The sequence below is a fragment of the Passer domesticus genome, chromosome 2 (genome assembly GCF_036417665.1).
Source record: "Passer domesticus isolate bPasDom1 chromosome 2, bPasDom1.hap1, whole genome shotgun sequence".
Taxonomy (NCBI): Eukaryota; Metazoa; Chordata; class Aves; order Passeriformes; family Passeridae; genus Passer; species Passer domesticus.
Genome location: NC_087475.1, coordinates 2083080 through 2096215, shown reverse-complemented (window position 1 = coordinate 2096215; position 13136 = coordinate 2083080). Strand labels below are relative to the sequence as shown.

The 13136-nt window shown below is 45.3% G+C and overlaps 1 long non-coding RNA gene across 1 annotated transcript in view; it reads left to right on the top strand.

The window, feature by feature from the left end:
• The window catches only part of LOC135291417 (uncharacterized), a 36126-nt gene extending 30452 nt beyond the window's left edge, over positions 1-5674 (top strand). The window contains exon 3 of the long non-coding RNA XR_010354217.1: positions 5609-5674. This is a non-coding gene — a long non-coding RNA (uncharacterized LOC135291417). The remainder of the gene's footprint in view (positions 1-5608) is intronic.
• The last annotated feature ends 7462 nt before the right edge of the window (positions 5675-13136 follow it).

The window sequence follows — 13136 nt, the reverse complement described above, 5'->3', positions numbered from 1 at the left end:
GTGCCAGCCCTGCCCTGCCCAGAGCCCCCCAACCCCAGCCTGGGCATCTCTGGCGGCGCTGGCCAAAGGCTCCTGGAGCTCTGGCAGCCTCGGGGCCGTGCCCATTCCCTGGGCAGTGCCAGCACCTCTGGGGGGCTGGATCAGGGCGATGAGGAATGAGCTGGCTCCTCCTTATCCCACCTGTGGATTTGTTTCCTGGCAGCCCCAGCAGGGTCTGGGCTCCCTGTGTGTCCCTGCAGGGTCCCCTCTTCCCCCTGGAGCAGCTCCTTGTGAATTCTGGGCAATGCTGAGTGGGAAAATCGTTTGCTTTTCCCTCTTTCTCGTGGATCTCAGTCTTCACAGCTCTCCCTGAGTCACCTTTCACAAGCAATAAATTCATCCAGCCACAGAAATGCTGCTTTACAGGAAAGCCTCGGTGCCATGGTTGATGCCTCCCTGCACCCTGTGCCAGCACCACAAACATCCATAGGAACATGGCAGCTTCCAAGGCAGCTGAGGGAAAATATTTCAGATAAGAAGAAGGAAAAAAAAAATCCAAGACTGAACCCAGAGGCTCCATCTTTAATTAAAAAAAAAAAAAAAAAAAAAAAAAAAAAAAAAAACAAAATCAACCCACACCCAAACCTGAAGTAAATGTTCTGTACATTTGTTTTATTTGTATTTTTTGGAGCAGATTTGGCTGGAAGGTGCTGGCCATCCAAATGAAATTCCAAGGGGAATGGAGGATATGGAAGCACCCCACGCCTCATTGTGATTTCAGGAATGTCCCATGGAGATGATGGCAGGAATCAAGGCCATGGATGATAATCCAAAGCCTTGTCCTTTGTTCTGCTTCGTGCTCTGGGGAGGGAATCTTTAAATCCTGGAGCTGTTTTCCAAGCCAGGATGGTTCCAGAGCTTCACAGCAAGGTGGAACTTCCTGGGTGTCTTTTCTGACCTCTGTCTTCCATTTCCCTATCACCCTTCTCCCTCCCAGCCATCTCTCAGAGATGTCGGAGTATCCAGCATCCAGTGCAGCTTTCCTTGGGTTTGCACATTGAAATAGAAACCCCTGGAAGGGTTTCATCTTCCTTCCCTGAACACCCTACACTGATTCTTGGCAGGGAAGAACCCATTTTGAGGAGAATGGAGCCTACACAGGAAATGTGGAGCTGTCATAAAATGCATTTCAGTTTCCAGTTGGAATTACCCCTGCTCAAAGATCTCATTTCCGGGGGGCTGACAGCAAAAATCCTGTTAAAAACAGCCCCCACTGTGAGGTTTGGGGGGTGAGAAATGATTGGAGATAAAGCACAGCCTGTGGTGGCTCTGTTTTCTCCAAAATCCTCCCAATGATGCTGAAAATTCTATTTAATGTATGGAAAGTGATCATGGAATTGACCGTGGAGATTTGGGACATCTCATGGCCTTGCCCAGGGTGTTGCTCCTTGGTCAACCCCAGCAGCTTTCACTCCTTTCAATTTAAACTCTGGTGCTGTAACTGCTTCTGCAGGAAAAACCCTTGGGACACACAAATTCCCAAAGAATTCTGTGAACCCATGCAGTTCCTCTAATGGAAAGTTCACATCCAAAGCCCTGAGCGATTCCTTTGGCAGTTTTAAGGGAATTTATTCCTGGTGGAGAGGTTTTATTATTGTTTTATTGGTGCTGTGATCACAGTAATGAAGCCTTAGAAAAAAAGGCAGAAAATAAATGTATTTTATATAGTTTAAAAATCATTTATATTTTTATATATTTAATATTTATTTATTTATAATCCTAATATCTTTTCTATTATTTATATTTTATTTTAAATATTTTTCACTGTGGATAAGAATACCTGGGTGAAAAACAAGGAAAGGAATGAGTTCCTAGGCCACTTCATGAGGCTGAATTTTTGACCTGGGTCACCCCTGCAACCTCAGCCCATGAGGAATCTGGATTTTGGGAGCTGGATCAAGGATTCAGGAGGCAAAAGTGGAGGGAGTGCAGGAAACCAGTGCAGGGCTGAGCACCCGTGGTGTGCAGGGTCACCTCCTGCCCTCTGTGACCACGGCTGTCCCCAGGGTTTGGAGGGACACCAGGAATGGGATGGGATCCTCCACAGGATGCCCCATCCCTCAGATTCTGTCCAAAAGCTGGGAATTTCCTCAGCAGGGCACAGGGGTTGGTTGTGGTGGCTGTGGCCGTGTCCAGCCACAGGAGCTGGGAGAACTTCCCAGTGCAGAAAGTCCCAAATCATGGATTGGCAGCAGGAGGCAAGGGAGGAGCTGGGCTTTGCTCAGAGAGGTTTGGGACTTGCCCAGGGAGGTTGTGGAGTTCTCATCCCTGGCAGTGCCCAAGGCCAGGCTGGACACTGGGATTGGGATTTGGAGCAGCCTGGGACAGGGGAAGGTGTCCCTGCCATGGCAGGGGCGGGAATGAGATCATCCTTAAAATCCCTTCCACCCCAAACCATCCCGTGATTCCATGATTCCAACTTGCTGGTGTTTAGGAAACTGTGCCTGAGGCCTTTCTTTTTGAATTCCAGCTGTATTTACGAGCTTGTCCCTAAATCCTTGCTAAAGTAAGTGGGAATTTCTCCTCTCTTTTGGGCAGGACATCTCTCCCAGCTCTGCAGTTTTGAGACACTGCTCATCTTCTCAGGAAAAAGATGGGACTTTTCCTTTGCAATCCCTTTTCCAAGGAACTCAGATTATTCAGAACAGAAACATTTTCCTAAAGCTGGGGATGGGTTCCCTGAACAATTCAGAACATTCTTCCGGCACATATCAAAAAGGATAAAAAACAAAAAGGATAATTTCATCATCACCTTCTTCTTCTTCTTCTTCTTCTTCTTCTTCTTCTTCTTCTTCTTCTTCTTCTTCTTCTTCTTCTTCTTCTTCTTCTTCCTCTTCTTCTTCTTCTTCTTCTTCTTCTTCTTCTTCTTCTTCTTCTTCCTCTTCTTTTTCTTCTTCTTCTTCTTCATCTTCATTTTTTTCATCTTCTTTGTCTTCTTCATCTCCTCCTTTATGTTAAGACCAAACCATGCCCTGTGTTATTCCCATGTCTCCCACATCCCATAAATAGAATATTCCCAGAGTTCAGCACCCCCAGTTCCCCTCCCAAGCTGCCAAAGGCAGATCCCCATCCCTGGAATTCCCAAGGCACATTTCCATGTCTGTTCCTACCCAAGGTGATGTCATACATCAGAACTCTTTCATGGGCTGGGATTTTTTTTTTCTCCTTGTCTTTTCCAAGTTAAAAATTGGATGAGTCATGTCTTACAGGCAGCTCCTTCCCTCGGTGTTCCCTCAGCATCAAAGAGCAGCTCAGGGCTCAGTTATGTTGTGAAAAACGCCAATCACTTGTTTTTAAGATTTTAAAAGTTTAATAGTAATACAATGGTTATAAAAATAGTAATGTAATTAGAGTAATAAAAAATTGAACAATTGAGATTAGGACAATACAAGACAATAAGAAACAAAGAGTTAAGGATGGTCCCAGTACTTTTTCTGGGCAAAATAAGCCCAAAAAAGGACCCAGTTAACAGAGGATTAACCCTTAAAAGCAACAGCCTGCTACACATTCATACATCTCATCCATGATGCATAAATTCCATTCAAACACAGGATTCTGTTTGGTCAGGGTCAGCTTCTTCCTCTGAATCCTAAAAGGATTCTTCAGGTGTCTTCAGGGCTGAGTGAGGTAGGAAGAAATTAATATCTTCTGATAATGGAGCAATAAATCCTCTTTCTCTGAAAGGTTCAGGTGTCCTGTGGCTGCTATCTCGGTGTGAGTCCTCTCTTTAAAAAAAGTATCTTACATAGCACGGTTTCTATTTTAATATTATCTTACAACCTAAAACTATATTTAACACACTACTTAAGAAAATTAACACAGCATAACTTTCTAACATAACACATACAACATTCATTTTAAAACTTGTGACAAGCCAAACATAAAATACACATTTTTCACTTATGTGCTCTTGGAAATGGCTCTGGCAGGGATGTGATCCCGAGATTTCCCCACTCCTGGGAGTCTCCCGTTCCCCTTTCTCCTGTCTGACTCAGCCCCATGTGCCCCGGTGATTTCACTTCCAGCTGTCTCCCTGCTCCAGGAGGGCTAAAACGGGAGGGATGGATAGAATTCCCTGCATTAGATCTTTATCTCACTGCAAAACCCGGCATCCAGCTTGGACATTTCACTCTTTTCAGTTTAAACTCCAGTGCTGTAACTGCTTTTGCAGGCAGGAAAAATCCTTGGGACACACAAATTCCCAAAGAATTCTGTGAATCCATGCAGTTCCTATAATGGAAAGTTCATATCCAAAGCCCTGAGCATTTCTTTTGGAAGTTTGAAGGGAATTTATTCCCGGTGGAGAGGTTTAATTATTGTTTTATTGGTGCTGTGATTACGGTAATGAAGCCTTAGAAGAAAGGCAGAAAATAAATATTTGTTATATTTGTATATAATTTTTAAATTATTTATTTATTTTATATATTAAATATTTATTTGGACTTCTAATATATTTTTCTATTGTTTATATTTTATTTAAAGTATTTTTATGTGCTGTTGGATCAGCTCGTGCAGCTCTTGGAAAGAAAAAAATTCCATGTAGGATAAATAATAAATACTCAAATGTATTCTAGCCCTGCTTATCTGCAAGCTGTGCTTTAGGTCTACTTTCCAAAAAAGTTCAAATTCCAAAAATAATTCCCCAGCAAGAGGAGACTTGTAAAGGATGAGATGTTTGGGATGAGGCTCTTTTTATGGAAAAATCCAACTCCCTGTTCTTTGGGTAATGTCGGAAAGTCATGATAGTAATGTTATTGTATTTGTTTGTGCAGCTCTTGGGGGGAAAAAAATTCCATATAAGACAATAATAATAATAATAGTAATAATAGTAGTAGTAGTAGTAGTAGTAGTAGTAGTAGTAGTAGTAGTAGTAGTAATAATAATAATAATAATAATAATAATAATAATAATCGAAATTTATGCCAGGCCTGCCTATCTGCAAGTTGTGCTCAGGGCCTACCAACCTGAAAGCTTCAAATTCCCAAAAAATGCCCTGGAAATTAGACTTTTAAAGGGAGGGATGTTCAGGATGAAGCTGATTTTCGGGAAAAATTCAGTTTATTCTCTGCTAATGTTGGGAGAGAGGAGCAGGGAGGCTCCTCCTTGTAGGGTTTGTTCCCATCCCAAGATAAATCTCCAGGATAAGGAGCTTGGATCACCCCCTGGCAGTGCCTCCCCTGACTATAAAGGGAGTTTAGACTGGCTTAGACAAGACAGGGCTAAAATTAGTCCAGACTTATCCCATCCTGAACTTTGCAGCCAGACACGTCTTTCAGCAGCGGGACTGGGGAATCTGAGCCCAGGACATTTCCTTGGGATGCCACATTCCCACCTCATGGGGCTCACCGGAGTCTCTCCTAAATTTTAATCCAGCCTAAAGTGCTCCTGGATGAGTTCAGTGTAATTCAGCCGGGAAAATAAAATGCAGGAAAACGGGATTGGAGCGGGATGATCGCAAGGATTTTTAGCCTGGCTGTTAAAAAAAGAGAATTTTGGCAAGGGCACAAAGCCCTGGCAGATGAGCACACCTTCTTTGTCTCCACTCTTATCTTCCTCTCCCGCCCTGCAGGCGAAATTCCTGGAATTCCAGAGGCTGACGGTCCCTCCGCAGTTCTAGGAAAGCACTTAATTATCTCAATCACCTCCTAATTGCTTCACTTCCACGGCTCCAAATGGAGCAGCTAATCCCGAGTTCAGGCGGGCAGCGCAGACTCGCCAGTTTCGGGAAGGGTTTTTCCAGGAATCCTCTCCCTGTCCAGCTTTTCCAGCCTTTCTCCCATCATCAAATCCTTTGGATCGGCTCCCTTTGGAATTGCAGAGGCGCAGCTTTGGTTCCAGTTGCGGTTTGGTTTAAAAACTCCAAAGTGACATTGGAAATTGGGAAAATATTGCCAGCAGTCCTAGAGAGCGGCTTGTTTGGAGCTGGATTTTCCCTGGTTTTGGTTTTTTTTCTGGAGCAGCTGTCAGCATCCCAGCGGGATGAGGGGGGAGCTGTCAGCAGGCTGTCATCGAGTTTTCCAAAATATTTCTCTGAAATCAGCACAGATTTTAGGGTATCCAGGAGATGTGCTCCTTCCACTGAGGATGCTCATTCCAAGTGGTTTTTGAAGTTCATTTAAACCTGGAAGTATAAAACTCCATATCCAGCTTCCTCCTCAGCCCCTTTACTGAGCATCATCTCAAACTCAGATGTAAAATAATCCCAGAATAAAAAGTGTGCAGGGAGAGATCCCAAATACAACAAGAGGGAACAAGGAAATTTTTTTTTTTTTTCTGGAGCAGCTGTCAGCATCCCAGCAGGATGAGGGGGATGCTGTCAGCACCTTGTCATTGAGTTTTCCAAAATATTTCTCTGAAATCAGCACAGATTTTAGGGTATCCAGGAGATGTGCTCCTTCCACTGGGTGAAAAACCATTCCAAGTGGTTTTGGAAGTTCATTTAAACCTGGAAGTATAAAACTCCATATCCAGCTTCTTCATCAGCCCCTTTACTGAGCATCATCTCAAACATGGGTGCAAAATTATCCCAGAATTAAATGTGTAGGGAGAGATCCTGAATACACCAAGAAGGAACAAGGAATTTTTTTATTTTGGAGCAGCTGTCAGCACCGGGAGCATCCCAGCAGGATGAGCTGTCAGCAGGTTGTCATCGAGTTTTCCAAAATATTTCTCTGAAATAATGGATTTTAGGGCATCCAGGACTGGGCTGGCGTTGTCACAAATCTGGGATTGCCAGGAGTTTTCCAGGTGTGGGGAGGGAAGAGTTTACCCCAAAGGATTTGGCCCCTCTGCCTTAAATCCTGGCCAGAGCTCCCCATCCCAGTTGTGCCAACAATAAAATCAGCATGGAAAGGGAATTTTCACAGGGAGGGGAGCAATAGGATGAGGAGGAATGGCTTTAAACTTGCATTAGATGGGATTTTGGGAAGAAATTCCACCCTGGAATGGATTTCCCGGAGAAGCTGTGGTTTCCTCATCCCAAAAATGTCCAAGGCCAGCTTGAACTGGGCCATTCCCCCTTTTCCTATCACTCCATGTCCTTGTGGAAAGTCCCTTTCAATCCCCTGGAGATATTATTTACCTCTATAATTAACTCTGGGAATTAACCACCCCACTCTGGAAAATCCATATTTTCCCCTGGTTTTTTAAATTATTATCTTCATTCTTGGCTGGTGGCTGTTCTTGGCCCTTTGGCACTTTAATATTAAGAGACAGTGTAAATCCAAATCTATTTTCGTGTTCATTTAAATCCAGATTTATTTTCATGTTCATTTAAACCCAAACTGATTTTCATATTCTTTTAAAGCCAAATTTATTTTCACAGCTATTTGAGGAGTCATTTGCTACAAAGTTTACTCTGAAAACATTAAATTTTCTTCTCTAATGAGCAATGCTGATGAGGAAATTGCCTGATTTTATGTTCATTCTCTTATCCTTTGGTTTTAGCCCCTTCTCATGCCAGATCCTGTGTGCAGAGGAAAAATCAGAATTAAGGGATGAATTTACATCAGTTTTGGTGCCCTGCTGTCCACTGAAAAAATGAAAATTCAAACTCCAAATCATTTGTGCATTGGAGTTCTTACAGAAAACCTGAGATATGTTTAAAGCAGGAAAATTGTAGAGACAATTCAAAGGTTATCAATGATTTTTTGGTGCTTTCCAGTTGATATCTTTGTGCTGTGACCTCACAAACCACCCCAAAATCTCGTTAGCAGGGTGATTACAGTGGACTTATTAACAACCAGTGAGTCTGGGCCACCAATTCTGTCTGCCCAGAGAAAACTGAAGATTTTTTGTGGCTTCTTTTGAAGGAAAGGCAGAAATCTGAATCATCTGGAGCTCCTTGATCTCAGTGAGTAGCACCGGGCAGACTTTGCAAAGCTGATGGATTTCATCCCCCAAACCGTCTGGGCTGAAAAAGGATTTTAGGCTCCAGCTGATCTCAATTTTCCTTCTGTTTATTTCTGTCTTTATTTGCCTTGTGTAAGAACTCAAAGATCCTTCACTGCTTAATGAGAGTAGATAAAGTTTCCTCAATGAAAATGACCAAAAGGCTTTGGGATGCACCTTTTCTGTTCAGGAAATTACTTTCATTTATTTAGATTTTAATACCCAGCTACATCAGCACAAGATTCTGGCTGAAGCTTCAGGTCAAGATTAAGGTTTTTTACTGTGTGTTTACAACCTAAATAATTCTCCTTTAGCTGTTACCTCTGTCCTTCTGTGATATCCAAGCTCAGATTGGCTGATCCTGAATCAAACCTGGCAGGAAAGGCTGGCAGGGAAGGATTCCTGTCCCTGACAGCTGCTGCACATCCTGATTTATTTTCCTGCCTCTCTGGCCAGTTTTTCTAGGGTTTTTTTCGGACAGTAGCTTGGAGGGATTGAATTTTTCCAGGAGTTTGTTGGGACAGTGGCTTGGAGGGATTGAACTTTTTCAGGATTTTTCTGGGACAGTGGCTTGGAGGGATTGAGTTTCTTGGTGTCCCTCTTGCTCAGGATTTGTATGTTCCTTTAGGGGCTGGGAGAAGATTCCAGGATGTTTTGGAGCTGGAAAAGTGGGAATGAGATGTTGGCAGCTCCCTTTGGAGCAGAGCCTTTGTCATCAGGGTGCATCACCCACCCTGGGTCACTCTGGGCTCAGCTGCCACTCCAAGGTGTGACATTTTCCTTCTTCCCATCCCATGGGAATGGTGCAGAGGGGCTTTGAGGAGGTTTTTCCTGGGAACAGGTGCTGCTGGAGGAGCCAGAGATTTGTTTGCTGTGATCCTGCTTGGTTGCAAAGTTGTTCCCTCATCAAGCCCCAGGTGGTTCCTTGGATGGTGGAAGCTCCCATGGGATTTTCTTTCCTATCCCTCCCTCCTCTGCTGGCTCTGGGCTCCTCTTCCTTCCTGGAATTGGCTGCCACCTTCTCATTTATAATGAAAAAAGGTTATTCCCAAATAAGAAATTCCCAAAAGGGTTATTCCCAAATGCTCTGGGGGGAAAAAGCTCTTTGGGTGTGGACTCCCCATTCCTGGAAGTGTCCAGGATAGGCCTTGGAGCAACCAAGTTGCAGGAGGTGGAATTAGGTGGTGTTTAGTCCCTTCTTTCCCAAATCATTCCATGATTCCCTGATTTTTTTTCCCCTTCTCCCACCTGGCTGAGCTCAGCCCTGTCCAGGGCAGCCTGAAGTCCTCACTGGGAGGGATTTAACCTCATCCCAAAGGGCTCAGGATCCACCTCAGACCCTTCTAGGCTGGAAATCAGCCTCAAATCCATGCCCAGGCTGCCCTGGGCAGGGAGGGAGAATCAGGATCTGTGTCCTCACATCCTCCTCAGTTATTCCCAAAAGAAAGTGAGTTTGGAAACAATTGAAGAGAATTTCTCCAGCAGCAGCAGCAGCAGCAGCAGCATCTTTTTTGTTTTCCCTGCCTGGAGTTATTTTCTGGCAATCCTTTCAGACCGGAAAAGCTGGAGACTGGAGAGTTGGATTTGCATTTTTGTTCGAGTGCCTGCACATGTCCTGCACACTGTGTTCCTTGTCAGCCTCTCAGCTCTTGTCCAAAAAGCTCTGCTTGCTCCATCCAAGCACTAAAGCTGGAACCTCATAGGCTGACCTGGCTTGGGAGGGCAAGAAATGAATGGCTGTGCTGCTGTGGAGACTTTATTATTTAAATTTAATAATAACAACTGCAGAATTTCATTATTATTACATTATATTACACAGACAAGCAAGAAAGCTTTTATAAAAAGGGTTTGGGGTTTCCTTCTTTTCTGTTGTTGGCATTTTCCCTCTTTTTTGTTGTTGGCGTTTTCCCTCTTTTCTGTTGCTTTCTCTGAGGATTTTGTGCCACTCAGAGGGAAATGTGGTCTTGGATCTGCACCAGAAATGGGCCCCAGTGATCCCTGAAGGACTTGGTCCCCCTGGTACAGCTGAAAGAGGCTCTCCCACCCAGAAGGAATCATAAAGTGAAATCTCAGACTGGTCTGGGGTTGGAAGAGACCTTAAAGCTCATCCAGTGCCACCCTTGCCATGGACTGGGACACCTTTCATTGTCCCAGGCTGCTCTGCAGTGAATTTTTGTTAAGAAATGACCCAGAAAATCCTTCAGGAAGGGCTGAAGAGACTCTTCCCCAGTCTCTGATACTGATTTCAGACAAGTGAAAAAGAAAAAGGTGGAAAACAAAGTTACAAAGTGTGGTGGGAAGATTCCAAAACATAACAGAGGCTTTTAGCAAGTCTGGAGAGGGATTTTGGACAAGGGGATGGAGTGATGGAAAAAGGGGGAATAATTTTAAGATGGAAGAGGGAAGGGCTAGATGGGATTTTGGGAAAGAATTGTCCCTGGCAGGGTGGGCAGGGCTGGGATGGAATTGCCAGAGCAGCTGGGCCTGCCCCTGGATCCCTGGCAGTGCCCAAAGCCAGGCTGGACAGAGATTGAAGTCACCTGGGACAGTGGAAAGTGTCCCTGTCCATGGAAAGGACTTGGAATTAAATTATCCTTAAGGATTTTTCCATTCCAAATCATTCCCTGATTCCATGATTAAACCAAGAGCAACATTCCAGCAAAACCCTCTGAGTTTCTATCAAACAGGAGCAGTGCTTGGCCTGGCTTGGATTTGAGGGCAGCAGAAAAATTTGATTTTTCAGATTTATTTCATCTTTTTCTCACCCAGCACATCCTGAGCCCATCAGGGCCCCCAAATCTGGTTTCAATTCACTTCTTTCCGAGGAAAGGAGTGGGAATTCCCTGCTCCAGCAGGGGATTTTCCAAAGGCAATCCCCCAGCCCTGCCCGGGGTGCAGCTCCGGCCAGGCCGGGAGTCGGGCCTGGGATGGTTTTGGAAGGAGGCAGCTCCCGACCTGAGGTGCCACATCCCAAAATAAACATTCCTATTGACCCCAATCCAGAGCACATTCCTACAACATCAAATCAGCGCCCTGGGCCTGACAAAGCTCAGAATTTCCAGCTCCTGACTGGAGGATGGAGAGGGATTGGAGCTTGGGAAGGGATTGGAGCGTGGATTTGTGTGAGCAGCCTCACATCCTGCTGCACAGGATGTGCTCATTTTCCGGGAAAATAACCTCCAAACCCATCAGCCAAACCACAACCTGCAGCTTTCCCCCTTTCCTCTCTTTACAACCCCTTTATTCACAAAATTTAAGAGCGGTTTTAGGCGAGGGTTGGTTTTAGTGCTGCTGGTTTGGTTTATTGGGGTTTTTTTTTCCTCTTTCCTTTGGGATATACCAGCAGGGGCTGCTGTCCAGCCCTGCCCTCTGAAAATACAGGGACACGTGGCTGGGGAGCAGACTAAATTTATTTAATTCAGGATTTAATTCCAGCTTTAGGCGGTGGCTTCCTGAACAAAGACCTGACTGTGCCTGACCCGGCCCTGCTGAGGCAGGAGCCAGCCCGGACTAAACAACCCTGCCAGGGAAGGAATTCCTGGACTAAACCAGTCCTGCCAGAGATGGAATTCCTGGATTAAACCAACTCTGCCAGGGATGGAATTCCTGGATTAAACAACCCTGCCATGGATGGAAATCCAGGACTAAACAAACTCTGCCAGGGATGGAATTCCTGGATTAACAGACCCTGCCAGGGATGGAAATCCAGGACTAAACCAATCCTGCCAGGGATGGAATTCCAGGACTAAACAAACCCTGCCAGGGATGGAATTCCTGGATTAAACAAACCCTGCCAGGCATGGAATTCCAGGACTAAACCAATCCTGCCAAGGATTAAATTCCTGGATTAAACAAATCCTGCCAGGCTGGCAGGCATGGAAATGGAATTCCAGGAAAAAACAATCCCGCCAGGCATGGAATTCGTGGACTAAACAAACCCTGCCAGGGATGGAATTCCTGGATTAACAAATCCTGCCAGGCTGGCAGGGATGGAATTCCAAGCCTTGGGAAGACCAGGAGGAGCAGGCAGGGTCACTTTGCTGGAGCATCCAGGGGAGTTTTGTGGGAGTTCTGCCTTTAAGCCTGGCTTAGCTGCTGTTGTTTCATCCTTCAGGATAAATCCCATCCCTCCTAAATCCATGTGTCCAGTTGGATTGGTTTTCCCACAGAGTGTCCCTGACTCTGTCCCCATACCTGGAGGCCATCTCCACGTTTTTCCTGCTTCTCCCACCAGAAAAATCCCATTTTTCCCATCCAACAGCACTGGTCCCATTTTCCCTGGACAGGAAAAACAGGACAAAAACAACAGGACACAAATCTGGGGATTTCACCCAGCTTGGGAAGCCCCTTCTTTGTGTGACAGAAGGAGGAGAAATCCACCAGCCCATCCAAAGATTTGGGTCATTTCTGGTTTTCCAATTTCCCAGATGGTGGCTGTGATAAGCTGACACTGCTTTTCCAGCCTCTCCCTCTGGATGGATCCCTGCAGGAATCTTTCCATGGGCTGGAACACACAGAGCTTGCTTGTACTCAGGTAGCAGAGCAAATAAACTCTGCTGCTACAAAGCTATGCCTGGAAATTTTTCCTCTTTGGGCTTTTTCCTCCTCTTCCTGCATTTTTTCCCCCTCCTTTCTATGAATGCTGCCCAAAATGCTCCTCCACAGCTTTTTCCACCCCAAATCTGGGATTCAGAGGTTGCTGGCAGCATCGTTTTGTCTCACAAACACAATATTGGTAAGGAAACATTCACCAGTGGTGTCAAAGCACCCATTTCCTTCCTTGCTAATCCAAACTGGTTTATTCCGTGGATATTTCTCAGCCTTGTGCTGGGAAGATCCCAAGTTTAACACTCTGCCACTGCACAACACCCAAAGTGAATCCTGCATCCTCCCTATCCTGTGTGAGCCTCGTTAGGAGCAGCCAGGCAGTCAGGAGAGAAACTCAAATTAAATCAGAGGCAGCTGAGGGTGGCAGCACTTGCTGCTGCAGCAGAGCCGTGTCTGTGCTCCATTCCAGAGGAATTCCTGCCCAGCTGAGGATTCCAGCAGGAATTATGGAGTGCTTGGGGTCAGAAGGGACACTAAAGATGATTTTGTTCCACCCCCTGCCATGGGCAGGAACGCCTTCCCCTATCCCAGGTTGATTCTTGTCCTGTCCCACGTGTCCTGGGGCATTTCCAGGGATGGAGAATCCATGAAATGTGAAT